Raw genomic sequence first — 27,313 nt, 5'->3', positions numbered from 1 at the left:
GTCAAAATGGACTCAAAGACACCCAATGGTTTTCTACTGCCACAATTGATTGGGACCCCTTGAGTCGGTCAAGAGCTAGTTCAAATCACAGTTTCATTTATTTTTCTGAATTTTTTTGCTTTGTGACCAATGATTTGAGGAATGTGATCTGGGTTTTTTCTTCATTTCAAGTTTTAGTTTGTTTATTTGGAATGATTCATAGCTATTACAAAAAATCATCAATGATCCTAAAAAGCTAAGTATCAAATGAATAGCCCCAATTTTTTTCATTTAAAATCAAAATTTTATAAGTTTTAAGTATATTTGAAGTCATTGTAATAGTGTGAGGATGATCTCCAAGATATGCAAGAAATATATCGTATGGTTGGATTGTCCAAAATACTCTTTATATGGGCTTAGAAGTCTAATTTATTTATTTTTTTGTGCACAAGATCCAGATCCACCAATCACATGAGCCGTGTAGTATTGAATGACATCTCTAATTCACAAAATTACCCTCATTAGGCTTGACATGGTTCACAATGGAGGGCCTCTGAGCACTTGTGACGAAAATGTGTGGAAATTTTTTTTTTCTCTCAGAAGACCAAAAATGGTGAAGTAATACAATTTTTAATTAAAGAAACAAAGGTGCAAAATAATTTTTTTTTTTTTTTTTTAAGATAAGAAATTCTTAAAATTGAAAAGAAAAAATTGATTTTAATGGGATTTAAGTATAAAGATATGCATAAAAAAAAATAAATAAATAAATAAACATACTTTCATATATACATCCATTTAAATATGTCTGTAGAACCCATAACGGTTTTTCCTATGTTAATGTGCCAAGCCTAGAACTTAACATAGACTATGTTGATGGGCTACGGTTAGGGGCAATTAGATAAGGACAAGTAGTAGGGAGTCTAAGTGAGAATTCTTTTGAGGGGTCTTAGTGTAATTAGGTAGATCGAAGGGTAGAGGTAGTCATTTTCAAAAAACCTAACCAAAGAGAAATTGTCGGGGATGTCCCAACCAATATCAAAGGCTAGTTGGGCCGGCACGTGGGAAGAATTCTTCTCACTTTTTTTTAGTCATTGTAAAAATTCGAAATTTAAACTCTTTCCTCTCCTTGTGCTTATGTGGCATTTAATTATTGGCTAGTGGGTAAGAAATTAATAGATAAAATGTCCACGTTGGCATTATTTATATTATTTGTGTTTTTTTTTTCTTTTAAATCTCAATCATTAGATGGGATTATAATCTAACGGTTACTAAAAACTTTTCATTGTAATCCTATAAATAATAATGTATGGAAACTATAGGTAAAAACAACTACCTCACTTCCCAACTCTAATCTTGATTCTTGCAAAAAGTCTTTAGGGTCTGTTCTTTACAGAAGCCAGCTCTAGTTCCAGAAGCTGGCTTCTGGAAGAAGTAGAAGCCAGGAGCTTGAAAAGTCATATTCAACAGAAGCTTGTTCGTTACAGAAGCACAGAAGTCAGAAAAGCCTGTTCGTATTACAGCTTTTTATTGCTGGATTCTAGTAAAATGACCAGAATACCCTTCATGTTGATAATGCACCCAGAATGCACAAAAAATGACTAGAATATAATAAATATATAATTACACTAATATATATATATATATTAAAATAATTATTTTCAATTTAAATAAATGTATAAATTTTATGATTTTATCGAAATTTCGGCAGCATCTCCTCATAAAAATTAACATATGAAATTTTCCTGATAAAGAAAATACCTGCATAATATATAATCTGATATCTACATAACATCCTATACACAAATCCAACATCCACATAACATCCCATACACAATCTAATATCCACATACACATTAACATTCAAACAAATACATATTATACAGAAATCAAAAGTGTTACAATGTCATACAAATAGAGAAAAATAATTTTCATTATAATAATCCAAAGAGTCCATGCTTACATGGGTTTATCTTGATCTTTAATTTAGGAATTAAATACCGGGAGATAGCGAACCCACATATTTTCCAAGATAACTATATTTGAGAACAATTGATAAGCTAGAGATAGTATTATATCAACTAAAATTTTATATAAGGATAACAAAAATGAGAATATTCAGATGAATGAGTTGGGAAAAGTACTAAGAAAAACAAATAAAATATGAATATATTTAATGAAATTTAGGAATGCCTCCAATAGGAGATAAAATAAGATAATCAACTGAGATGGTTTGGCATATACAAAGATGACTAATAACAACACTAGTGAGATGCAACATTTTAGTGCAAGATCAAACTATTATAATTGTAAATTGTGCATCACCAATGGATGTGGTACAATTTAAACATATTTACACTAACCTATTTCTTTCTATGTAGGGGTAAAATAAAAGATCTCAACTGTGAATGAAGTTGATTATTCGCTTGCTCAAGTTTTTCCACTGTACAAGGCTAAGCAAAATTATTTAATGTCAAAGAGATAAGAGTAGAAGCTATTGCTTTTATTCTGATTCAAAACAGGCAAGGTTCATTTACAAACCATTTTTCATATAAACCACTAAAGTATTTGGCTCACCAAGATCTGAAATCTGTCTAGCAAAATAGTCTCTATTTCCCAACAGTGGAGATGAAAAAAGTGCATTTACCCAATACTTATTCTATAAAAAATCCAACAGGTAGCTATCGAGTGAAGAATTGAAATATGTGATATCCAATGCATAATACTATAACAAAACAAGGATATTACTACAATGGCCAAAAGAACCAATGGCTTATATTCATGGTTTCCAATCTCGTTCGAGACCGAGATGACTCGAGCGAATGAGATGGATAGATGTGGCATCTCAAGTCTCAACAGTGTGGAATCTCGCGAGATAAATGAGATGACTTGCAAGAGATTTTCAAAATCTTGTCCAAGCAAATAGAACTCAGACGAGTCAACCTGGAATTTCTATATTTTAATTAAAACAATCATTTTTTTAGAATTTAAATACATATTATCTAAATAAATATGATCTTATGTCTAAACATTTTCTAATCAACAAATTTTATAAAAAATTATAATTATTTGCATATAAACATATGTATATGAATAAATAATTGTAAACCGAGTTTATTGGTTAATCTTGTTCGAGACAACTTGGTCTAGTCCACAAGCAAGATGAGACGTCAAACCGAATTTTAAAACCATACTTATATTTCAGGATAACTAATCTATGAAGAAGAATGACATGTTTGCCATGTACACCAAAGTCTTCAAACTTATTGAGAGGGATAGTCTGATACTCCGAAACAGGCTCATCAGAAGGCTTATACCCCTCAGGGTAAGTCCAAAATGCTCCAATTTCTACTTTTTCCAGCAGATATTGTTCTTGTTGGATCAATAACAACTGCCATTAATGACCTATTAATGTCATAGGCTAGTGACACCCTTCATGTAACCCAAAAGAATTATTGTAATTCCTCTAGAAATTCCCCTCATATAAAATTGGGTTAGAACCCCACAATCAAAACCAACTACAATGATTCCATAACTTTCCTATAAAGGTTGTGTCTAGCTCTTCCCAAATCTCTACAACAATTTTCTTACAAGGTTTTTTATTTTTAAGTTTGATTTTCTTTATCCTTATACCAATCATAGACTTGAGGCGCAGAAACAACAAAACAGAGAAGAGAACTCTACTTAAATACAAAAAAAAAAAAAAAAAAAAAAAAAAAAAAAGAACAGAGGAGAAGAAATCCATAATTGAAAATTCATGAAAGAGAAGTAAAATGGAGAAGGTTTCTACAAATTAACATCAAATAAAGGAAAAATAACAAAATCAAAATCAAAACCAAAACACAGGAAGGAACGAGAGAGAGATCGAAATGTCGAGCTGTGCATGTGGCATACCTGTAGTTTTTGTAAAAATACCGCTTTTGAAGCACAAACGAACAGCCTCTCTGGTTCTAGGGTTTGTGGAGTGAGAGCTTCAATGGTGGATGACGACGAAAACTCTTTCAATTTCGTTAAGTGCACAGAGCTTCGTATCTTTTGGTTATAAAACCTAGAAGGCTTGGGGAAGAAGAAGAGATCACAGAGAGGTTGGGACTGCAACGAGAGAAACGCAGAAGGGGTTTACATTCGTTGAAAGTCGATGACGAAAGAGGGTTTAGGTTTTACTTTCGTTGAAAATTGAAATAAAGATGGAGGGTATATTGGTCATTATACCTAAGCTGTTTTCAGTAACGGGCTTTGCGTAGAAGCAAAATTACGAAGCCCACTTTACACGACTCTAAATAAAAGCTACTTTTAGGCTTTTGTTGATTTTCGTGGGAGCCGAAAAAACTCAAACGAACGATGTTTAACTAGCTTTTTTGGCTCAAAAGCTAAAGAAGCAAAAAGAGCTCGCTTCTGAAGCTCAAATGAACAGCCCCTTAATTTGTGAGATTTTCCTACCCCAGTGCTTGAGTTAACAAGAATAAATCAAAGGGGGGTTTCATAATTAATCAAAAAGTTAAATGTAGTTCATCTCTGTCCTCATTTCTATCTTTATAGTTGAAGAGAATTTTGATCTCTTTAGGTAACTTCTGCTGAACATCTTGTGATTTGATCCTTATTCCTTATAAAATTAAAATCTTTCTACCCCGTATATAATTCTAATTCTTTTTAATTCCTTATACTTTTAATCTTAATCTGGGAATTGATTGTAATTATAATCCTAATTAACCTAGAGATTCTTCCATTGGCACCCAAACTTTTACTTATTACACCCCAATTAAAAAAACAGATCAATCAATAATAAGTCTAAGTTGGGTTGTGAATAGAAACCCTCACTATATTTTTAGACTTCTATATCTTAGATTTGAGATTTTATATGTGCCCAATCCTAATTGTAAACAGCTGTTGAAATTGTTTCAATGTGTCATAACTCTTTGTAATGTTGAAATAATAACTAGAATTAAACTTTTGCAATGTTTGAATGATGTATTTTAATCTTAGAGTGATAAATAATTTAAGAAATTGGGGTGTAAAAAGAAAAGGTTGGGGTGCTAATAGCAGCTCTATAAGGAAAGTTATTTTAATTTTTGTGAATAGAAAAATTACGGCACATGACATACACATTGGAAGATAGAGCAACCGTTAAATAGAGAGAACTATTTTTACTAATAATAAAAAATAAAAATAAAAAAATCTATAACAGAATCCCGAATGGACCAATCACAACATGTCACATATATTTAAAACATCCTAACATTGGTCATTTTGTAAATTGTGAATACTCTTAGTACATGTGGCATCCTACAATTGGTCAATCCAAATTTATGAATTCATAGATTGGTTTCTTGTATAAACTTTTTCTCCCAAATACGTAGTAAATTTAAATCAGGCAGGACACGTAGCAAATTATATCCAACAGTGTGCGGGAATGTGGTAACAAGAAACAACTCCATGTCTCCTTTGTTATCATATTTTTCAGCATTTTTGAGACTTCTATTGGTATTGGAACAGCTAGTGCGTGTGATAGTCAATAATTCTTGCAAATTACAAGAGTTTGTGCGTTTGGAAGAGAGACTCAAGCAATTTGTCGACTCACTAACACTAAACTTCCTTATTTTGACGTATTTCAACTTTCACCTTAACAGTCTGAATGGTGTGCTCCTACAACAACATACTTTTATCTATGTGGCATGTTTTTATTGGAATTTGAACACATGAGACTTTGTACTACATGGAAATCGGCTTGTGTAAGAATCCTAAGTGTTTTAAACTCTTATCATAACATACCATGTAGACACGTATTGTATAGGAACGAGAATGGTATACCATTCTGGATCCTGAATCTACTTCAATCCTTAACTTGAACTACCACTGTTATGTTCCACTAGTATTTTTAGAAAAAAACAGTTTCCTTGCCAACTTAGGGAGATTTCAAATCTTATTAAGGGTAATTGAGCTCAAATGGATTAGCAGATTGGCAAATCCAACACCACATCCCTCTAGATTTCTTGATAAAACTGAGATCCAAAAACACATTAAAAAAAAAAAAAAAATTCCTTTTGTTCTTAATCCAAGGTTTTGAAAATCAATACTCATTTGTATGGTAATGATATCAATAAATCATACTTTAATTAAGCTTTTGTAAGACATTATGTCACAAATAACTTTTAGTGGAATTTCTTTATATCATAAGGAAATAAAAGATGATTTTATCGAAAGAAATGAAGAAAATTCTCATTGTTTTCATTATATAGATAATTAATTAATATAATTTATATTAATATGTTAAATATCGAAAAGGCCTCATTTAGAGTTTTCGCCTCAGGCCACAACTCGTATCAAGCTGGGCCTGCTTGTCTTCCCAAAATAGACCTGTCAATTTCAGGGGGAATTTCATTAACTCAAATATTTCACTCAAAAAATTGAGGTTAGAACTGAGCAGTAAGACCAATTAATGTGACCACGGTATTTTTTTTATTCTCTTCCATGAAGAAGAAACAAGCAACCAATTTGTGCAGAACTAACAAATTTGGGGAGAAATAAAGGATGAATGGATGGAAATTACCTGATCCAAGGAGTTTCTAAGCTTTGCTCTCCATTTCATCTATCATCCTTCCCATGTTACAAGGTTCATATTCATCTAATAATTGTATTCCATTTGAAGTACAACATCAAAGCATGGTTATGATACCAAATTTGACACACCAAACAACAAATGTCTGTGAGTCCCACATGGAGATGAGTCAAAAGGGCTGATTTTGGGTGAATGTGATCTCATCATGGAGACCAACCCCATAAAAATATAAAAATAAATAATCAGCTCTTTCAAAAACTTCTAACAATATCAAATATGGTTTTCAAGTTAATGGGAAAATGGAACCAAGGAATGCATAGGTACCCCTCCAACATGAGTGCATCACCAAGATTCCGTTAGTGTACGCATTTACATACTAGGGATTGGAGACCCTAAAGTTAAGAGGTCTTCTAGGTCAACAATCACTCTGATGAACAATCTAGTCAGCCAATCTGTTGACCTTTCTTCTAAACGGTAACCGTACAATCAAGTATGGTCCGACCGAAGATATATCTTAGGATCCATGAAAAGGTGATAGATGAATACTACACACCTTTTTGTCTAATGGATCCAGGCATTCACCATGCTACAGCTTCATAAAGGTTTGTTATGGTAAATCACACCTCAAGATAACGCCATTCAAGTTTATGCTAGGTTGAAAAGGGGTGTTCAACAATTTCCCATTCAAATACCTGTAGTCCACAACAAAGGAAAAATCAGAATAAAAAACAACACACATTTCTTGGAGGATAAATAGAAAGCTAAAATAGGAGTACTCAGAATCTGTGCAGTGGTAAAGTGTTTTGTCAGATGCCATCCCATTAATGGTTGATGATAGTCATTATGGACATTATGTCAAACAGAGATCCTTTTCTCATGATTAGAAATCACTCTTAAACGATGAAGCATATTATATATGTGGGCAGAGACATTCCCAGCAAATCAGTCTTTAAATACATTAGTGTGATCGAGCCTTCTGCTTGTCAGAGAGCTCAGGATCACTGGATTTCTCTTCACAAACCTTAATATACCTCAAAGCCTTTAGCTTCTTCAGACATATAAAGTTGGGGGAAGTTCGTGGTTGAGAGACAATCCATCAGTTATTGAGATTTTGAAATTCATCTCTGCCTTTTCCAGATTCAAGATTTCATTTAGCTGTCCTTGAGGGATGTGCTTGTTCTAAGCAACTCCTTGTTTTATGTGCTTTTGCCTACATCTAGGGCATCTGGAGGTGGTGCCTGACAGATTTGTGATGATGTAACAATAATCTGTCCTCCTTTGAGTTGAAAACTGGAACCAAGGGATTAGCTATTCATCCCAAAGAAGGATCTGAGTTTCTAAACTAAAGCTTTTCTTTTTTTTCTTTCAAAAAGCTCCTTTGGGGACACTACTATTTTCTTTAAAATATGGTGACCAAATGTGAATGGAATACCTCTCCGGCTCTCCCAATCCCCAAAAAAATCAATTGAAGTCAGTGAAGATTTTTGGAATTCCTCGCCTGTGGATTTTTTGAGTCTTTCAAACCCTTTTCGGAGTCTCTGGTAGCCTGGTGGATGTTACACAGGTAACTCCTAACCTATCCGACATAAGGCTATCAATTGAAGGTGAGACATGTAGAAAGGGGGTCATCCTATAAAAAATCTCCATCCTATTTATGTTTCATCGCAACTGTTGAAAAATATTAAAGGGGAGACTGCAGGGCAGTTCTTGCTTCCTGATGTTGATTGAAAGGAAGAATGACAACATTGTCTTAGGCCTTTGTTTTACTTATAAGTAATAAGTAGCAGGGGGTGAGAGACTCTAACAAGGCAAAGTGGGCAGTCGACAGTCTTAATTTTTGTAATTATTGTGAAGCAAGAATTATGAAGTGAGCCAAGCACCTTTTTAGCATTGGGCTACAATTTCAATGTTTCCTTTCCACCAAACCCAAGGTCGCCACATCCATAAGGCATGGTCGAACTAAAGAAAGGGTAAAAAAAAATTGACATTTCTATAAGGAATTTCAACTAGAAAGGAGAAATCAACCAATTTCGAAAATCTCATACGGAAAAAAGTTTAACAATTTAGAAAAAGGAAAGGACAAAGCTTTTCAAAGGTAAAGAAAGGGAAACATTGACACTTCTAAAAAATGTTGCAACTCGAATAGTGAATTACCATTTTCGAAAATCTTAGAAGGAGAAAATCAAATGTTTTTAAAAGGGAAATAACAAAGCATTTGTTGAAAGATAATAAAACATAACTTTGACGATTTTATAATATGTTGTGACTCAGAAGGAGAAACTCAGAAGCTTTAAAATGAGAAAAACCATAACTTTTGAAAAATGAAACTTGGGTAACACTAAAACTTATGAAAGAACGTTAGAATTAGAAAACACAACTCTTCAATTTTTGAAAATCTTAGGAGGAACTTGAATGAATTTAAAAGAGAAAAGACAACGTTTTCTTATAACAAAGAATTGGTAACACTTAACACTTCTACAAGAACGTTGGACTATAGAGGAAAAATCTACCATTTCAAAAATCACACAAGAAGAAACTCATTTCCTTTTAGAAGAGAAACAACTAAAATTTTGAAATATAAAGAATGGGTATTTTAAAAACTTTTGAAAGAACGTTGCAACTCGAAAAGAAAACTCTTACATTTTCGAAAATCTTAGAAAGAGAAACCTCAATGCCTTTAAAAGGGAAACATTGACACTTCCGAAAGAGCGTTAGACTCAAAACGATAAATCTAACATTTTAAAAAATTTTGAGAAAGAGAAATTCAAATATTTTCAATTGAAGAAAAAATTCTTTTGAAAAATAGAGAAAGGATTTATAAAAAAATTCGTGAAGAGTTTTAGAACTCCAACGGAGAATTCAACCAGTTTAGAAAATATCAAAAAGAGAAAATTGAATGTTTTCAACTCGGAAATAGGAGAGCATTTGAAAATAAAGAATGGGTATGATTGACTTTTCCGAAAGAAGGGTTTATAACTAAAAAAGAGAGATCGACCACTTTCGAAAATCTTATATGGAAAAACTTTAACGAATGAAATAATTAAGCTGTCTAAAAGTAAAATTATGGGTAACATTCAAACTTCTGAAAAATGTTGGAACTAGAATAGAGAATCTACCATTTTTTGGAAATCTCATAAGGAGAAAAGTGTATGCTTTCAAAAGGGAGATGAAAAACCATTTGAAAGATATGAAACATATCCTTGACAATTTAAAATAACATTGTGACTAAAAGGAGTGATGCAATTAGAGGAAATTGAGACTAATTTGTGTGAAAACTTCAAGAGAAGTTAAGTTGAGAAAAATCTCTCTCAAATCTATTTTATTCAACTAAATACTTCTTTACAACTACATTTGATGGCCTATTTATAGGAAAAACAAAAACATAACAGCCCAAGTGAAATGACAACATTACCCTTAGATGAATGCTTAGTGACGAAATAAGACTAAGAGAAACTAAAAACTAACTCCAACAACTAACTATTTCAGGTTGTTACTAACCAAAATAACAAACAAGTAACTAACTAACAAACTCCAATCACTAACTAACTTGGATTGCATCATTCTCCCATCTTTATTAGAACTCGACCACGAGCTAGGCGACATAATAGGGCAGCAAATGTTGTACACGAAACAAATTAGACGTGTCTCAATATGGATGAAGCTCCACCCTAAGCATTATCATTGATGCACTCCAATATCTTGCAAGGTCCTACTTTGCGAGTTTTAAGTTTGGTGTATAAGCCACCCGACTGCCTATCTTTGCTTAAAACTACCCAAACCAAGTTGCCTACATTGTACACAACTCTCCTCTTATGAAGATCAACAACTTCCTTATCTTTGTTGTTCAAACTCTCAATTTTGAATTTGATTTGTGCATGAAGATCCTTCATGTATCTTCAACCCTAGCAATTGTCCTCTTGTTAGTAGGTAAAGGAACCAAATCAACAACACTAGAGGGCTTTGAACCATACACCACTTCAAAAGAAGTATTGATGACTTCCGTTTGCCCATTGGTTTGAGGGTGAAAGGAAGTGCTGAAATTCAATTCAATTCCCATGAACTTCCATAAAAGACGCCAAAAATGACTAAGGAACTTGGCATCTCTATTGGAGACAATAGAAGTAGGCACACCAAACCTCTTTGAAGATGAGTTTTAGCAATATGTGAAGCATTCATAGTTTTCAGGCATGCCATGTTGGAGAACTGATCCACAATCACCATGATAGAGTCATTATTTCTTTGAGTGGGTGGGAGGCCCAACACAAATTCCGTACTAATGCACAACCAAGGTTAGTTATGTACAGGAAATGACAAGTATAGCCCCGCATTGGTAGCTATACCCTTGCCTTTTTGGCACACATGACACCTTTGAACATACCTTATAACGTCCCTTGTAATTTCCGGCCAAAACTAATCCTTGCACAACCAAGAGTCTTATCTCAACCAAAATGACCCAGATTGTGTAACTCAATAATAAACTTTTCTTGACATTTGGCACACACAACTACAATCCCTTAAAAAGAAAGCCATCGTTGAGTAGAAAGTCAGCATTTTTACCTTGATGAATTGTATGTAGAATAGGAGCAAAATAAGGATCCTCTTGATAATGATCCTTGAAACTATCAAAACCAGCCACTACATTCCTCATCTCTATCAATAAAATAGCTCTTCGACTTAACCCATCAATTACCTTATTAAGAATACCTAACTTGTGCTTCACAAAGAGTGAACTGTTGTAAGACATTCACCCACTTGGCATGTCGCTTGTTTAGATGAGATTGGCTATTGATGTACTTAAGGGCTTCATGTTCGGTGCAAAGAATGAACTCCTTGTAAGCCAAATAGTACCCCCAATGCTTGATAACTTGTACTATAGCATAGGACTCCAAATCATAAGTTGAATACTTGAGCTTGGCGCCATTTAACTTTTCACTAAAGAAATCAATGGGTTGTCCTTCTTGATTAAGAACACCTCCAATTCCAACTCCTAATGCATCACAATCTAGTTCAAAAGTCTTGTCAAAGTCGGATAAAGCTAGAACAGGAGCCTTGGTAAAGTACCTTCTTCAAGAGCACAAAACTATCTTGTGCTTCTTGTGTCCACTCAAATACCTTCTTCTAAGGCAATTCTTGAGAGGGGCTGCTAAGGTGCTGAAATTTCTACTAAACCATCTATAATAAGTGGCAAGACCATGAAAACTTCTCACTTTTTGAATGCTAAAAGGTGTAGGCCAATCCACAATCGCTTTGACCTTGTCTTCATCCATGAGTACTCCATTGGAGGACACCACATACCCCAAGAAAAACACTCTTATCAACAATAAAGCTACATTTCTTCAAATTTCCATAAAAGTTCTCTTTCTTCGACAAATCAAACACTTGTTGAAGATGGAATAGATGCTCCTTCAATCCACGGTTATAAACCAATATATCATCAAAGTAGACCACCACACATACTCTCATAAATGAGAGTCCTACTTTGTTGTTTTTCCACCAACAAAACTCGATAATAGGCCTCTGAAACAGTCCACAAATTTTGAAGACCAAGGATATCTTGAATCGAAAGCTTCAAGCGACTAAGATACCTTACGAACATTTGTTCTTCGGTTTCGTTCAAATCAACTATGGATATGAATTGATAGAACTCCATGGTATATTCAGTCATACACCCATGTTGTCGAAGATTGTGCAAGGCATTATACATGGTCTACATGGCAATTGAAAAGAAGAAATAGCTCCTTGAGCTTCTTCTTCTTGTACTAATCCTTGATCTTCCCTTTACCTCTTCGAACTCGACTCACTTGCATTGTTCTCACGATGCGGAGGTTTTTACCTTGAGCTTGATGCCAACTAATTTCACCTTCCGTTCCTCAAAAACCTCCTGATACTCGAAAACTTGTTCAAGAGTATTAAGCCAATCAATAAATTCTTCTATATAGACTACCTTGATATTATTTTCAATAAAAAATTACTATTCCAATTCATCCAAAAAGGATTTTCGAAATCGAAGGTACTCATTAAAAGTATATCATATTTGGACATAGAACGAGGAGTTTGAGGCCTTCGAGGTTGCTCCATTGGAGGTTGAAGCCTTTGAACCATTTCAGTTAAAGCCTCAACTGGTCTTCGAAGGTGTTCCATGTCCCATTTCCTTCCGGATTAATAGCGGCATTGGTGCATCTCTAACCACATTGATTTCGTCCTCGTGGTTGTCGATTCATTTCGAATACCCGATGATACAACTTCAATGGTTGAGCAACAAAATTTTCAGATCTTAAATTGAAACACAAATTTGAATATTTGCAACTTCAATAGATCTGAAATTGAAAACAAATCTGAAAAATCTGCAACTTCACTAGATCTAAAATTCGATGAACTTCTCTCCAAATCAGACTGCATTCCCTTTCCTTGATACCAAATGATGCTGAAAATTTAGACTAATTTGTATGAAATCTTCAAAAGAAGTTGAGAAGTCAAGTTGGAAGAGAACTCTCTCTAGAATCTATTTCATTCAACTAAAAACTTTTTAACAGCTATATTTGATGGCCTATGTATTGGCAAAACAGAAACATAACAGCCCAAGTGAGAAGACAACATTACCTTTATATGAACACTTAAAAGGTACAAAATAAAACTAAAGAGAAACTAACAACTAACTAACTAACTAACTATTTCAGATTGCTATTAACGAAAATAACTAACTATCAAACTCCAACCATTTACTAACTTGGACTGCATCAAACATGTATGGAAATTTGATAAGGAGAAAACTTGAATGCTATTAATTGCAGAATAAAAATTCTTTTATAAAATAAAGAAAGGGTGACAGAAAACACTTCTAAAACATTTTAAGAACATCAAAGGAGAACTCTACCATTTTAGAAAATATAAATAAGAGAAAATCAAATGTTTTCAAAAGGGAAATAAGGGAGCTTTTAAAATAAAGAAAGGGTAAAAAATTGACATTTCTAAAAGGTATTTTAACTAGAAAGAAGAAATCAACCAATTTCAAAAATCTCATAAGGAAAAAAGTTTAACAATGTAGAAAAAGGAAAAGAAAAAAACTTTTTAAAAGTAAAGAACGGAAAACATTGACACTTCTGAAAAATATTGCAACTCGAATAGCGAATCTACCATTTTCGTAAAAAAAAAAAAAAGAGAGAATCAAATGTTTTTAAAAAGGAAATAACAAAGCATTTGTTAAAAGATAAATCATAACTTTGACAATTTTATAAAACATTGTGACTTAAAAGTAGAAACTCTGAATGCTTTAAAATGAGGAATATCATAACTTTTGAAAAATAGAACTAGGGTAACACTAAAATTTTCAAAGAACGTTAGAACTTGAAAACACAACTCTTCGATTTTCAAAAATCTTATGAGGAACTTGAATGAATTTAAAAGAAAAGAAAAAAATTTCTTAAAACAAAGAAATGGTAAAATTAACACTTCTAAAAAAATGTTGGACTATAGAAGAGAAATCTACAATTTCAAAAATCACACAAGAAGAAACTCGTTTCCTTTAAAAAAAAAAAAAAACTCGTTTCCTTTTAAAAGGGAAACAACTAAAATTTTGAAAGAAAGTTGCAACTCAAAAAGAAAACTCTTACTTTTTCAAAAAGCTTAAAAAGACAAACTTGACCGTCTTTAAAAGGGAAACGACAAAGTTTTGGAAAAATAAGAAAAAGGGAAAACTGATACTTCCAAAAGAGTGTTAGACTTGAAACGATAAATCTAACATTTAAAAAAAATTTGAGAAAGAGAAATTTGAAAAATAAAGATAGGATCTGTGAAGACTTTTAGAACTCCAAAGGAGAACTCAACCATTTTAGAAAATATAATAAAGAAAAAAATGAATGTTTTCAACTCAGAAATAGGCAAGCATATGAAAATAAAGAAAGGGTATAATTAACTTTTTCGAAAGAACGATAAAAAAAAATATCAACCAATTTTGAAAATCTTATATGGAAAAACTTTAATGAATTAAAAACAAAAAGGAAATAACGAAGCATTTTAAAAGTAAAAAATGGGTAACATTCAAACTTCTGAAACATGTTGGAACTAGAATAGAGAATCTACCATTTTTGGAAATCTTAGAAGGAGAAAAGTGTATGTTTTCTAAAGGTAGATGAAAAAGCATTTGAAAGATAACGAAAAATATCTTTTGACTATTTAAAAAAACATTGTGACTAAGAGGAAGAACCACACAAATTTTGAAAAATGAAAATTGTTTAAGGCAAAAACTTTTGAAAGAACCCTAAAACGCAAAAATTAGGTGGAACTTGAATGAATTTAAGCGAGAAGCAAAAGCTTTTTAAAAACAAAGAAATGGTAACACTAACACTTCTAAAAGAACGTTGGATTACAAAAGAGAAATCAACAATTTTGAAAATTTTAGAAGGAGAAACTCAATTGCTTTTAAAAGAGAAACAACAAAACCTTTGAAATATAAAGAATGGGTATTTTCGAAACTTTTCAAAGAGCATTGGAACAGGAAACTAAAAGTAGTACTCTTTCATTTTTGAAAATCATCAAATGAAAACTTAAACACTTTGTAAAGGGAAACAACAAAGTTTTGGAGGATAAGAAAAAAGGTAACACCAACACTTCTGAAACGATAGATTAGAAAGGGAAAATTCAACTATTGTTTGAAATGGAGGAACTTGAATGCTATTAATTGGAGAATAAAAATACTTTTGAAAAATAAAGAAAGGGTGACAAAAAACACCTTTGAAAGATTTCTAGAACATCAAAGGAGAACTTTGTCATTTTAGAAAATATCGAAAAGAGAAAATCAAATGTTTTCAAAAGGGGAATAAGCAAGCTTTTAAAATAAAGAAAGGTTAAAAAATATTGACCTTTACAAAAGGTATTTTAACTAAAAAGAAGAAATCAACCAATTTTGAAAATCTCACAAGGAAAAAAGTTTAACAATTTTGAAAAAGGAAAGGACAAAGCTTGTAAAAGTAAAGAACAAAAACATTGACACCTTTGAAAGATGTTGGAACTCGAATGGCGAATCGAAAATATTTGAAGGAGAAAATTGAATGCTTTTAAACGGGAAATAACAAAGTATTTGTTGAAAGATAATAAAACATAAAATTTGACAATTTTATAAAATGTTGTGACTCAAAAGGAGAAACTTGAATGCTTTAAAATGAGAAATACCATTACTTCTGAAAAATTATACTTGGGTAACACTAAAACTTTTGAAAGAACGTTAGAACTAGAAAATACAACTCTTCAATTTTCGAAAATGTTATGAGGAACTTGAATGAATTTAAAAGATAAAAAAAAAAAAACAAAGTTATCAAAAATCAAAGAAATGGTAACACTAACTCTTCTAAACGAATGTTTGGACTATATGAGAGAAATCTACCATTTCAAAAATAACACAACAAGAAACTCATTTCCTCTTAAAAGAGAAACAACAAAAATTTTGAAAGAAAGTTGCAACTCAAAAAGAAAACTCTTACTGTTGAAAATCATAGAATGAAAAACCTGAATGCCTTTAAAGGGTAACAACAATGTTTTGAAAAAATAAGAAAAGGGGAACGCTGAATCTCTATTTCTTCCAAAAGAGAAAAAAACAAAACTTTTGAAATATAAAGAACGGGTATTTTTGAAACTTTGAATGAACATTTGAACTTGAAAGGAGAATGTGAAACTTAAATGATTTTCAAAGGGAAACAACATAGTTTTGGAAAAATAAGAAAAAGGTAACATTGGTACTTTTGACAACACATTAGACTTGACAAAGAAGATATAACAATTTTGAAAATTTGAGAAAGGGGAACTCGAATGCTATCAATAGGAAAAAAAAATGTTTTGAGAAATAAAGAAAGGCTAACGAAAAACACTTTTGAAAGATTGTTAGAACATTAAAGGAGAACTCTTACCATTTTAGAAAATATCAAACAGAGAAAATCAAATGTTTTCAAAAGCGAAATAAATGAATTTTTTAAAATAAAGGGTGAAAAATTGACATTTCTATTAAGTATTTAACTAGAAAGAAGAAATCGACCAATTTTGAAAATCTCATAAAAGAAAAAGTTAAACAATTCAAAAAAAGGAAAGGACAAAGCTTATTAATAGTAAAGAAAGGGGAACATTGACGCATCTGAAACAAAAATGTTGGAACTCTAATAGAGAATCTACCATTTTAGAAAATCTTAGGAGTAAATTGAATATTTTCAAAACGGAAATAACAAAGCATTTGAATCAAAACTTTGACAATTTTAAAAAAAGTTGTGACTCAAAAGGAGAAACTCAATTACTTTAAAATGAGAAATACCATAACCTCTGAAAAAAGGAAATTGGCTAACATTAGAACTGTTGAAAGAACGTTCGAACTAGATAAAACAAATCTTCATTTTCAAAAATCATAGGAGGAACTTGAATGAATTTGAAAGAGAAAAAACAAAGAAATGGTTCTAAAAGAACGTTGGACCATAGAGGATAAATCTACCATTTCAAAAATCACACAAGGAGAAACTTAAATTCCTTTTAAAAGAGAAACGATAATACTTTTGAAACATAAAGAATGGGTACTTTTAAAACTTTTGAAAGAGCGTTAGAGTTCGAAAAGAGAACTCTTCCTTTTTTGAAAATTTTAGAAATAGAAACTTAAATGCCTTTAAAAAGGAAACAACAAAGTTTTGGAAAAATAAGAAAAATGGAACATTGAAACTTCTAAAAGAGCGTTAAGACTCAAAACGATAAATTTTACATTTTTGAAATTTTGAGAAGGAAAAATTCAAATATTTTCATTTGGGAAATACAAATTCTTTAGAAAAATAAAGGAAGGTTATAAAAAACATTTTTTTGAAGACTTTTAGATCTCCAAAGGAGAATTCTATCATTTTAGAAAATATCAAAAAAAGAAAATCAAATGTTTTCAATTGGGAAATAAGCGAGCATTTGAAATTAAAGAAAGGGTAAAATTGACTTTTTTGGAAGAACAGTTTAACTAGAAAAGAGAAATCGACCAATTTCGAAAATCTTATATGGAAAAACTTTAATGCTTTAAAAAGCCAAAATGACAAAGCTTTTTAAAAAGTAAAGAAAGGGTAACATTAAAAATTATGAAAAATGCTGGAATAGAGAATTTACCATTTTTGAAAATGTTAGAAGGAGAAAAGTGAATGCTTTAAAAAGAAAAATGAAAAAGCATTTGAAAGATAATGAAACAAATCATTGACAATTTTAAAAAACATTGTACCTCAGAAGGAGAACTATACCATTTTCGACAATCTCAAAAGGATAAACTCGATTGCTTTAAAATGAGAAACAACACCACTTTTGAGAAAAGCAAATTGGGTAAGACAAACTTTTGAAAAGATGTTAAAACTCAAAAAGACGACTCTTCTAAAAGAAACGTTGGGCTATAAAAGAGAAATCTACCATTTCAAAAATCTCACAAGAAGAAACTCAATTGCTTTAAAAAGAGAAACAACAAAACTTTTGAAATATAAAGAATATGAATTTTTTAGAGAACATTGGAACTCGAAAGGGGTATCTTTTTCGAAAATCAAAGAATGGGAAACTTGAATGCTTTTCAAAGCGAAACAACAAAGTTTTGAAAAAATAACAAAAATGTACCACAAACACTTCTAAAAGAGCATTAGACTCGAAAGGGCAAATCTAACAAAAAAAATTTTAAGACAACTTGAATGCTATCAATTGAAAAAAATTCTTTTGAAACACAAAAAAGGGTAACGAAAACACTTATGAAAGATTGGAACATCAAAGGAGAACTCTACCATTTGAGAAAATATCAAAAAGGGAAAATTGAATGTTTTCAAAAGGAGAATAAGCGAGCTATTTCAAATAAAGAAAGGGTAAAAATTTGACAAATCTAAAAAGTATTTTAACTAGAAAGGAGAAATCGACCAATTTTGAAAATATCATACGGAAAAAATGTTTAGCAAATTAAAAAAGGAAAGAACAAAGCTTTTTAAAAGGAAAGAAATGGAAACATTGACACTTTTAAGAAATGTTGCAACTCATATAGAGAATCTACCATTTTCGAAAATCTTAGAAGGAAAAAATTGAATGCTTACAAAAGGGAAATAACAAAGCATTTGAAAGATAATGAAATATAAGTTTGACAAAAAAACATTGGAACTTAGAAGAAGATCAATCTCAAAGGGAGAAATACGATTGCTTTAAAATGAAAAATACATAAATTTTGAAAAAAAGAAATTGGGCAATACAAAAACTTTTGAAAGAACCTTAGAACTAGAAAAGACAAATCTTTGGAGGAACATCAAATGAATTTAAAAGAGAAACTACAAAGTTTACTAAAAACAAAGAAATGGTAACACTAACACTTCTAAAAAAACGTTGGACAATAAAGGAAAATTCTACCATTTCAAAAATCACACTAAGAGAAACTCAATTTCTTTTAAAAGAGAAACAACAAACTTTTGAAATATAAAGAATAGATATTTTTAAAGCTTTTGAAAGAACGTTGGAACTCGAAAGGAGAATTCTTCCTTTATCGAAAATCTTAGAACAAGAAACTTGAATGCATGTAATAGTTTTGAAAATTTTATAATAATAATAAAAAAAAAGTAAACACTAACACTCAAAAGAGCGCTAGACTCGAAACAATAAATCTAACATTTTTTGAAAATTTGAGAAGGGGATATTCAAATATTTTAAATTGGAAAATAAAATTCTTTTAAAAATAAAGAAAGGGTTTTAAAAAATATTTCTTGAACACTTTTAGAACTTCAAAGGAGAATCTACCATTTTAGAACATATCAAAAAGAGAAAATAGAATATTATCAATTAAAAAATTAGCAAGCTTTTGAAAAATAAATGATAAAACTAACATTTCTAACAAAACGTTCCGTTTAGAAAGGAGAAATAGACCAATTTCGAAACGTAGAAGGAAAAACATTAATGATTTCAGAAAAAGAAAGGACTAAGCTTTTTAAAACTAAAGGAAGGGGCAACATTGACACTTCGAAAACTGATGGATCTCGAATAGACTGCCTACAAGTTTTGAAAATCTTAGAATGAGAAAACCGAATACTTTCAAAAGGGTAATAACAAGGCGTTTGAAAGATAATGAAAAGATAACTTCGACAATTTTAAACAAACATTGGGACGCGGAAGGTGAAACTCCATTGCTTTAAATCGACAAACAATAAAACTTTGGAAAATTAGAAAATGGGTAACATTGAAACTTTTGAAAGAACATTCAATAAATTTCAAGGAAAATAAAAAATTTCAAAAACGTTGGACCGTGAGAGTTGGAACTTGCAAGGAAAAGTTAAATTTTTATGAAAATCCTAGAATAAGAAACTTGAACGCTTTTCAAAGTGAAATAACAAAGTTTTATAAAAGTAAGCAAGAAGAACGCTAGACTCGAAAGGAGAAATCTAAATATTTTGAAATTCGAAGATGGAGAAACTCGAAAACTTTAATTTGGAAAATAACAATTCTTTAAAAATGAAGGGAGAAAAAACACTTCTAAAAGTCCGTTAAAACTTCAAAGGAGAACACTACCATTTTAGAAAATACAAAAGAGTGAAAATCAAATGTTTTCAAAAGGGAAATAAACAAGCTTTCAAAAATTAAAGAATGGTAGAAAGGATAAATCTACCAATTTAAAATAGAAAAAATTTCACTGCTTTCAAAAGAGAAAATGACAGTTTTTAAAAGTGAAGAAACGGTACAATTGACACTTCTTAAAAATGTTGGAACATGAATGGGGAATCTACTATTTTCGATAATCTTAGACATACAAAACAGAATAATTTAAAAAGTGAAACAATAAAACGTTTGAAAAGCAAAGAAAGAATAACTTTGACAATTCTAAATAAATGTTGGGACTAAGAAGGAGATATGTACAACAATCTTAGAAGGAAAAGCTCAGTTACTTTAAAACGAAAAATGACTTAAACTTGTAAAAAAATAGAAAATGGTTAACATTCAAAGTTTTGATAGAATGTTCAAACTCGAAAAGACAACTTTTCTTTTTTCAAAAATCTTAGGAAGAGAAACTAAAATGAATTTAGAAGAGAAACAATAAAGTTTTCCAAAAATAACAAGAACAATTCTAAAAATACGTGGAACTATAAAGGAGAAAGGTATCATTTCAAACATCTCAAATGAGGACACTCGGAAACTTTCGAAATATAAAGTATTGGTAACTTCTAAAAAACGTTGGAACTCGAAAGAAGAACTTTTCCTTTTTGAAAGAACTTAGAATGAGAAACTTGAATGTTTTTAAAAGGGAAACAAGGATTTGGAAAATAAGAAAAAAGTAATACCAACACATCTGAAAGAACATTCCACCTGAAAGGGTAAACCTAACATTTTTAAAAATTAGAAAAGGAGAAGCTTGAATGCTTTTTATAGTAAATTAAAAATTCTTTTGAAATAAAAAGAGAGTGTGACAAAAAACACTTTTGAAAGATTGTTAGAACTTCAAGGAAAACTCTACCATTGTAGAAAATACTAAAAAGAGAAAATTGAATGTTTTCAAAAGGAAATAAGCAAGCTTTTAAAAAATAATGGGTAAACCTGACATTTGTAAAAAAAATGTTTTAACAAGAAAGGAGAAATCAACCAATTCAAAAATCTTAGAAGGAAAAACTTTAACGATTTCAAAAAAGGAAAAGAAAACTTTTTAAAAGTAAAAAAACGAATAGAGAATTTATTATTTTAAAAAATCTAAGAAAGAGAAAACAAAATGTTTTCAAAAGGGAAATAACAAAGCGTTCGAAAGATAAAAAATGACTTTCACAGTTTAAATAAACATTGTCACTCGAAAGGAGACCTATACCATTTTTAAGACTCAATTGCTTTAAAACGAGAAACGACATTACTTTTGAAAAATAGAAAATGGGTAGCAATGAAACTTTTGAAAGAACGTTCAAACTCGAAAAAACAACTCTTCCATTTTTGAAAATCTTAATAGGAGGATCGTGAACGAATTTAAAAGAGAAACAAAAAGCTTTTTATAAACAAAGAAATGGTAACACTAACACTTCTAAAAGAACATTGGACTATAAAGGGGAAATCTACCATTTTAAAAGTCTCGTAAGAAGAAACTCAACTACTTTCAAAAGTAAAACAACAAAACTTTTGAAATATAAAGAATGGATATTTTTTAACCTTTTGAAAGAACATTGGAACTTGAAAGGAGAGCTATTCCTTTTTCGAAAAGCTTAGAATGAGAAACTTGAATGTTTTTAGATGGGAAACAAAGTTCTAAGAAAAAATTGGAAGAGGTAACACTGACACTTCCCAAGAACGTTGGACTCAAAACAATAAATCGAACATTTTTGAAAATTTGAGATGGAGAAATTCGAATGCTTTCAATTGGAAAATAAAAGTTCTTGTGAAAAATAACGAAAAGGTGAAAAAACAATTTTGAAAGATTGTTAGAACCTCAAAGGATAATACTACCATGTCAGAAAATATCAAAAAGAGAAAATCAAATGTTTCCTAAAGGGAAACAAGCGAGCTTTTAAAATATAAAGGTTAAAACTATATAAACTAGAATGGAGAAATCAACCAATTTGAAAAATCTCAGAAGGAATTTTTTTAATGATTACAAAAGAAAAGAACACATGTTTTTAAAAGTAAAGAAAGGGCAACATTGACACTTCTGAAAAATGTTGCAACTCGAATAGAGAATCTAGGAGAAATCCGAATGCTTTTGAAAGGGAAATAGATAGCATTTGAAAGATAAGGAAACATAACTTTGACAATTATAAAAAAGGTTGTGACTCAAAAGGAAATATATACCATTTTTGACAATCTCGGAAAACGAAACTCGATTGCTTTAAAACGAGAAACAATATAACTTTTTACAAAAGGAAATTAGTTAACACTGGAACTTTTGAAAGAACGTTAGAACTCAAAAAGACAACTCTTCCATTTTCAAAAATCTTATGAGAAGGAACTTAAATGAATTTAAAAGAGAAACTACTAAGTTTTTGAAATGGAAATAACTAAGCATTTGAAAGATAATGAAACATAACTTTGACAATTTTAAAAAAAGTTACAACTCAGAAGGAGATCTATACCATTTTCGAAAATCTCAGGAGGAATTTGATTGCTTTAAAATGAGAAACGACATAACTTTTAAAAAATGAAAATTGGTGACATTGAAACTCTTGAAAGAACATTAGAATTCAAAAAGAGAACTCTTCAATTTTTAAGAATCCTAGGAGGAGGAACTTGAATGAATGTAAAAGAGAAACAACATTTTCTTTTAAAAAAATTATATATATCTATATATAAGACAACACTGGCACTTCTAAAAGAGGAATCTACCATTTCAAAAATCCCAGAAGGAGAAACTCAAATGCTTTCAAAAGTGAAACAACAAAACTTTTGAAAAATAGAGAATGGGTACCTTTTAAAGTTTTGTAAGAATATTGGAAGTCAAATGGCGGACTTAACCTTTTTCAAAAGTCTTAGAATAAGAAACTTGAAAGCTTGTCAAAGTGAAATAACAAAATTTTGAAAAATAAGAAAATGTTAACTAACTACTGAAAGAACATTAGACTAAAGAGGAGAATCTAACATTTTTGAAAAATCTGAGAAGGAGAAACTCGGATTCTTTCAATTTGGAAAATAACAATGCTTTTAAAAACTAAAGAAATGGTGACAAAAAACACTTGCAAAATATCATTAGAAATTGAAATGAGAAATCTACCATTTTAGAAAATCTCAAAAATTAGAAAATTGAATGCTTCAAAAAGGAAATAAGAAAGCTTTTGAAAACATTAGCATGTCATTATAACACTAAATCTGTTGAAAACATTAGCGAGGTACACACTTGCACTCAATATCTCCCTTTACAAATAAAATTGTAATATTTGGAAACATGAAAGAAACTAATATAGGATGCTTTAAAAACTATGGAGCCCAATGCTAAAAAAGAAACTGACGCACTTCAATTAAGTTATGAATGTCACCAAGAGAAACTCAGTGATTTGTGAACATGATGTAACAAATCATACATGCCTGGCAAGTCAACCAAATCAACGGCCAATTCTTAACTACACCCATATCATTGAGAAGAATAGAAGACGAGATTATATTAAAGGAAAAAAATTAGAACTGCTCATTAAACTACAAACAATAGATAGATGCATAAAAAACACAAGAATAGGTAAAAGGAAAGTGAAATACCTGTGATTAGATAATGCGCCAATGATACGTAATCCATAACTACTACAAGTGCTTTCAACATTTTTGAGTGCAGCAATATATCTTGGTATCTCTACTGCCAGTGCAATCACATCAAGGGAATAGTTCTCAATAATTTTCCCATGGAAATGATCCAAGCCTAAGATAAGTTACATCACATTATATAGTTAGTAAGAGCTATAATAAAGACATGGTAACTAATAAAACCCAAAATATTATAAAAGAATTTGAAGAAATCAGGGTAAGAGAACAAATGAAAGGGACAACTAGATCTATCAAATATAAAACGAGGTGCTACAACGCAATACAACAGTCCAATTCACAAACAAGGAAATTAGGTAACAAACGATTGATTCTGACTGCAAAACGACCATGCATCTGAAAGTAATATCATGTTCAATGTAGAAATTTATATTTTAGCAGTCTGACCATTTAAAGAAAGCAGATGCTAGATTTTAGAAAAGTACTACTTAGAAATGTGTTTATGATTATCCATCCTAAACCAAATGTTGAGCTATTTTCCAGATTATGTTATTAATGTATGTCATGCACACGTGTATACTCGTTACAAGCTAATCAATGTCACTTCAAACAAATTCTCTAAATAGCCTTCATTCGATCTCACTCTCAAGAAGGTGGTTCAAGTACCATTCGTATATCCAAGTCTCATGATATTCCTCAATTAGAAAAATAACTAAATTAAAATTAATCTATCAGCGATAAAACTCCAACCAACATAATGTACTATAAAGTTATCAATGCAATAAATTATTACAACCCCAATTCCCTAAATTGTTTATCACACCCCAATTAAAGATTAAAACACCCCATTCAAACATTACAAAGATTTGGCTCAAATTATTATCTCAACATTATAGCACTTGTTCATACAATTCCAGTAGTTGTTTACAACTATGATTAGGCTCATATAAAATCTTAAACCCTAAAACCAGAAATAACACCCAAAAAAAAAAAAAACAAGAGAGAGCTTCTATTAGCACCCCAACCTTTTTATTCTCAACCATTTATTAATTATATTTATTTTTAATTGGGGTGTAATTAGGAAAATTTGAGGTGCCAATAGCAGCTCTCTCTCTCTATATATATATCAACCCGATTTTTACCAATTTTCCAGACATCGATGAATAAGAAACTCAATAGTATACCAAGGTCTTCCAATTAATAATGATTAAGTTAGGCCCAAATGCAGCCCACTACACAAAATCCGACAAAACAGAATCAAAATAGTCAAAAGAACAGAGAAAAGCAGATCAATCAATTATATAAATGCAATTTCTTTCTGTTCTGTTCTATAATATCTACTAGATATTGTTCAATGCTGTCAATTTAAAACTAACCAAATATCATAGGTTTATTGTTCAACTTGAGATTTTTCCACTCTCACAAGTTCTCAAGAGGTTGGAAACTTCTGAAAAGGTTCAGAGAGTGTTTGAGCAGTATGTACTACTCCGGAAAAATCTAGATGGTCCAATAATGTTTATGTTATAGTTATAGAGAATTCTAAAGTTTTCTGACTGCAAAATGACTATGTGCAGCTGAAAGTCATATCCTGTTCAATGCAATTTCTTTCTGTTCTGTTCTATAACATCTACAAGATCTAGAGAAGAGATCATCGAATTAAAAATCAAGTAATGGAATTGAGGGAGATTTCTGTATATAAAAAAAAATTAATGGAAAAGAGGGGGTACCTTAGTAATTTGGAGAACTGAGGGACCCCAGAAGAAATTGAGCTTCCCCCACATATAGGAAGAACAATTGACGCCAACTTCACTATTTCCTCTCTACTCTAATGGTTTCTGGACGAAAGATTAGATTAAATTGGATTAGAGATTTGATTTCAGGTTTAATTTGGATCAATAAAGTACAATAACAAGGTGGCTTAAAGAGAAATGGAGAAAGATCGAAGAATGGTCCGTACATTTTTATCTGCCCAAACCCTTGTGCACAGGCTTCTGTCTCCCGAAACAACCCATAAATCACTTATTTCGTGGATAATGGAGACGAAGGCTTCTTCTCGTAAGGAGTAGAAGGAGAACGAATAGTGATCTTGAAGGTTCTCCATTATCGTATCCACCAACGACCCCGAATTGGAAACCGAATCCTCTGTGCGCTCCACCATTGTTGGCTAGCAGAAGCTCAATTCGAAACCCTAACTCTCGCCAAAAAGACTGATAACGATGCCAAAACTGCCTAGAAACTGACGCCAACTTTCACTATTTCCTCTCTACTCAACAAGGTGGCTTGCATACTACACACATACAGCGAAATTGAGAAAAATCGAAGAGGGTTTTGTACATTTTCCTCCGCTTAAAACCTTGCTTCTGTCTCCCGAATAGCCCTTAAATCACTTATTTCGCGGATGATGGAGACGAAGGCTTTTTTTCGTAATCTAAATCGAAGGAGAACGAATCGTGATCTTGAAGGCTCTCTCCATTACCTTCTCCAATTGGAAATCGAATCCTCTGTGCGGTCCACCATTGTTGGCTAGCAGAAGCTCGATTCGAAACCCTAACTCTCGCTAAAGTGACTCTGATAAAGATGCTAAATGCCTCTAAACTGATCTCTCTCTCTCTCGTTACTGTGACTTCTGATTGGGGTACCCATTTGGGCTTTTTATAGAGAACAAAAGGAGTCTTGGTTCGGAGTTCGGGGTTCGAAATTAGAAAGTTAGGTTCGGAAATGTCGAAAATTAGAAAGTGAGGATTGGGAAGTTGAAACGAACCTCTTGGTTCGGAGTAATTCGAAATTGATGAATTATAACGTATCTCACGCTCTTTCACGCGTATGACGTTACAATCGACGCTATGCATTTCACGGAATCAACTTCTTCCATGATGTCCGTTAGTTACTTTAAGACATGTGAAAACAAATGTCACACGTGGATATACTTGAATCAATCACTCCTACGTGGCCATAAGAGTCATTTACGTGGCCAAAATTACCATTATAATTGGAGTCCTAATGATATGACTCTCCAAGTGGCATACTCAAACGACTATGACATGGTCAAGTTCGGGTACCGTATAAGTGTTTCTCGAGGTGTAAAGATTTACGGTACTTGAACTTGCCATTGAGTCATTTGAGTATATCACCTATCATGTCATATTATCACACTCTCATGAGTAGCAATTGTTTTGTCACATTTAAAATTTTATTTCTAGTTTTCAACTAGGGCCGGCATTGAATCGTTTGAGTATGTCACCTATCATGTCATATTACCACAACTCTTATGAGTATCGATTGTTTTGTCATATTTGTTATTTTATTTCAAATTTTCAATTAGGGGTGCAACTTGGTCTACTTCAAATCGAGAATTGAACCAAATTGATAGTTTTGGGTTAGTTTGGTTTGCAAGTTGCGATTTAATTCCAATTTAAAGAATGGGGAACTAGTAAATTTGGTTTGATTCTTGGTTCAAGACTTTTATAGAACCAAACTAAACCGAGAACGAATCTTATTTAATAAATAAAAAAATTTAGTATGAAATATTTTAGGAGTTAAAACATAGTCTAATAATTTTTTATGGATAAATTAATGGTTTTAGGAGTTAAGACATAGGTTTAGGTTTATTGTAAAAGC

General features: G+C 31.4%; 1 long non-coding RNA gene across 2 annotated transcripts; it reads right to left on the bottom strand.

The window, feature by feature from the left end:
- Positions 1-3,702: 3,702 nt before the first annotated feature.
- Positions 3,703-26,336, bottom strand: LOC147381980 (uncharacterized). Of its 2 annotated transcripts, XR_015174222.1 has the most exons (5): positions 25,653-26,335; positions 25,423-25,530; positions 23,696-23,852; positions 6,524-7,224; positions 3,703-6,330 (listed from the first exon to the last, which is right to left on the bottom strand). It is a non-coding gene; the product is annotated as an uncharacterized LOC147381980 (long non-coding RNA). The 2 variants fall into 2 exon arrangements; XR_015174221.1 differs by lacking the exon at positions 3,703-6,330 and having other exon boundaries at positions 6,487-7,224; positions 25,653-26,336.
- Positions 26,337-27,313: the final 977 nt, after the last annotated feature.

The sequence above is a fragment of the Akebia trifoliata genome, unplaced genomic scaffold, assembly GCF_017979445.1.
Source record: "Akebia trifoliata isolate Shusen 1 unplaced genomic scaffold, ASM1797944v1 Contig00095_ERROPOS300000, whole genome shotgun sequence".
Taxonomy (NCBI): Eukaryota; Viridiplantae; Streptophyta; class Magnoliopsida; order Ranunculales; family Lardizabalaceae; genus Akebia; species Akebia trifoliata.
The sequence above is the reverse complement of the archived record's forward strand: the minus strand, read 5'-3'. Positions and strand labels throughout refer to the sequence as shown.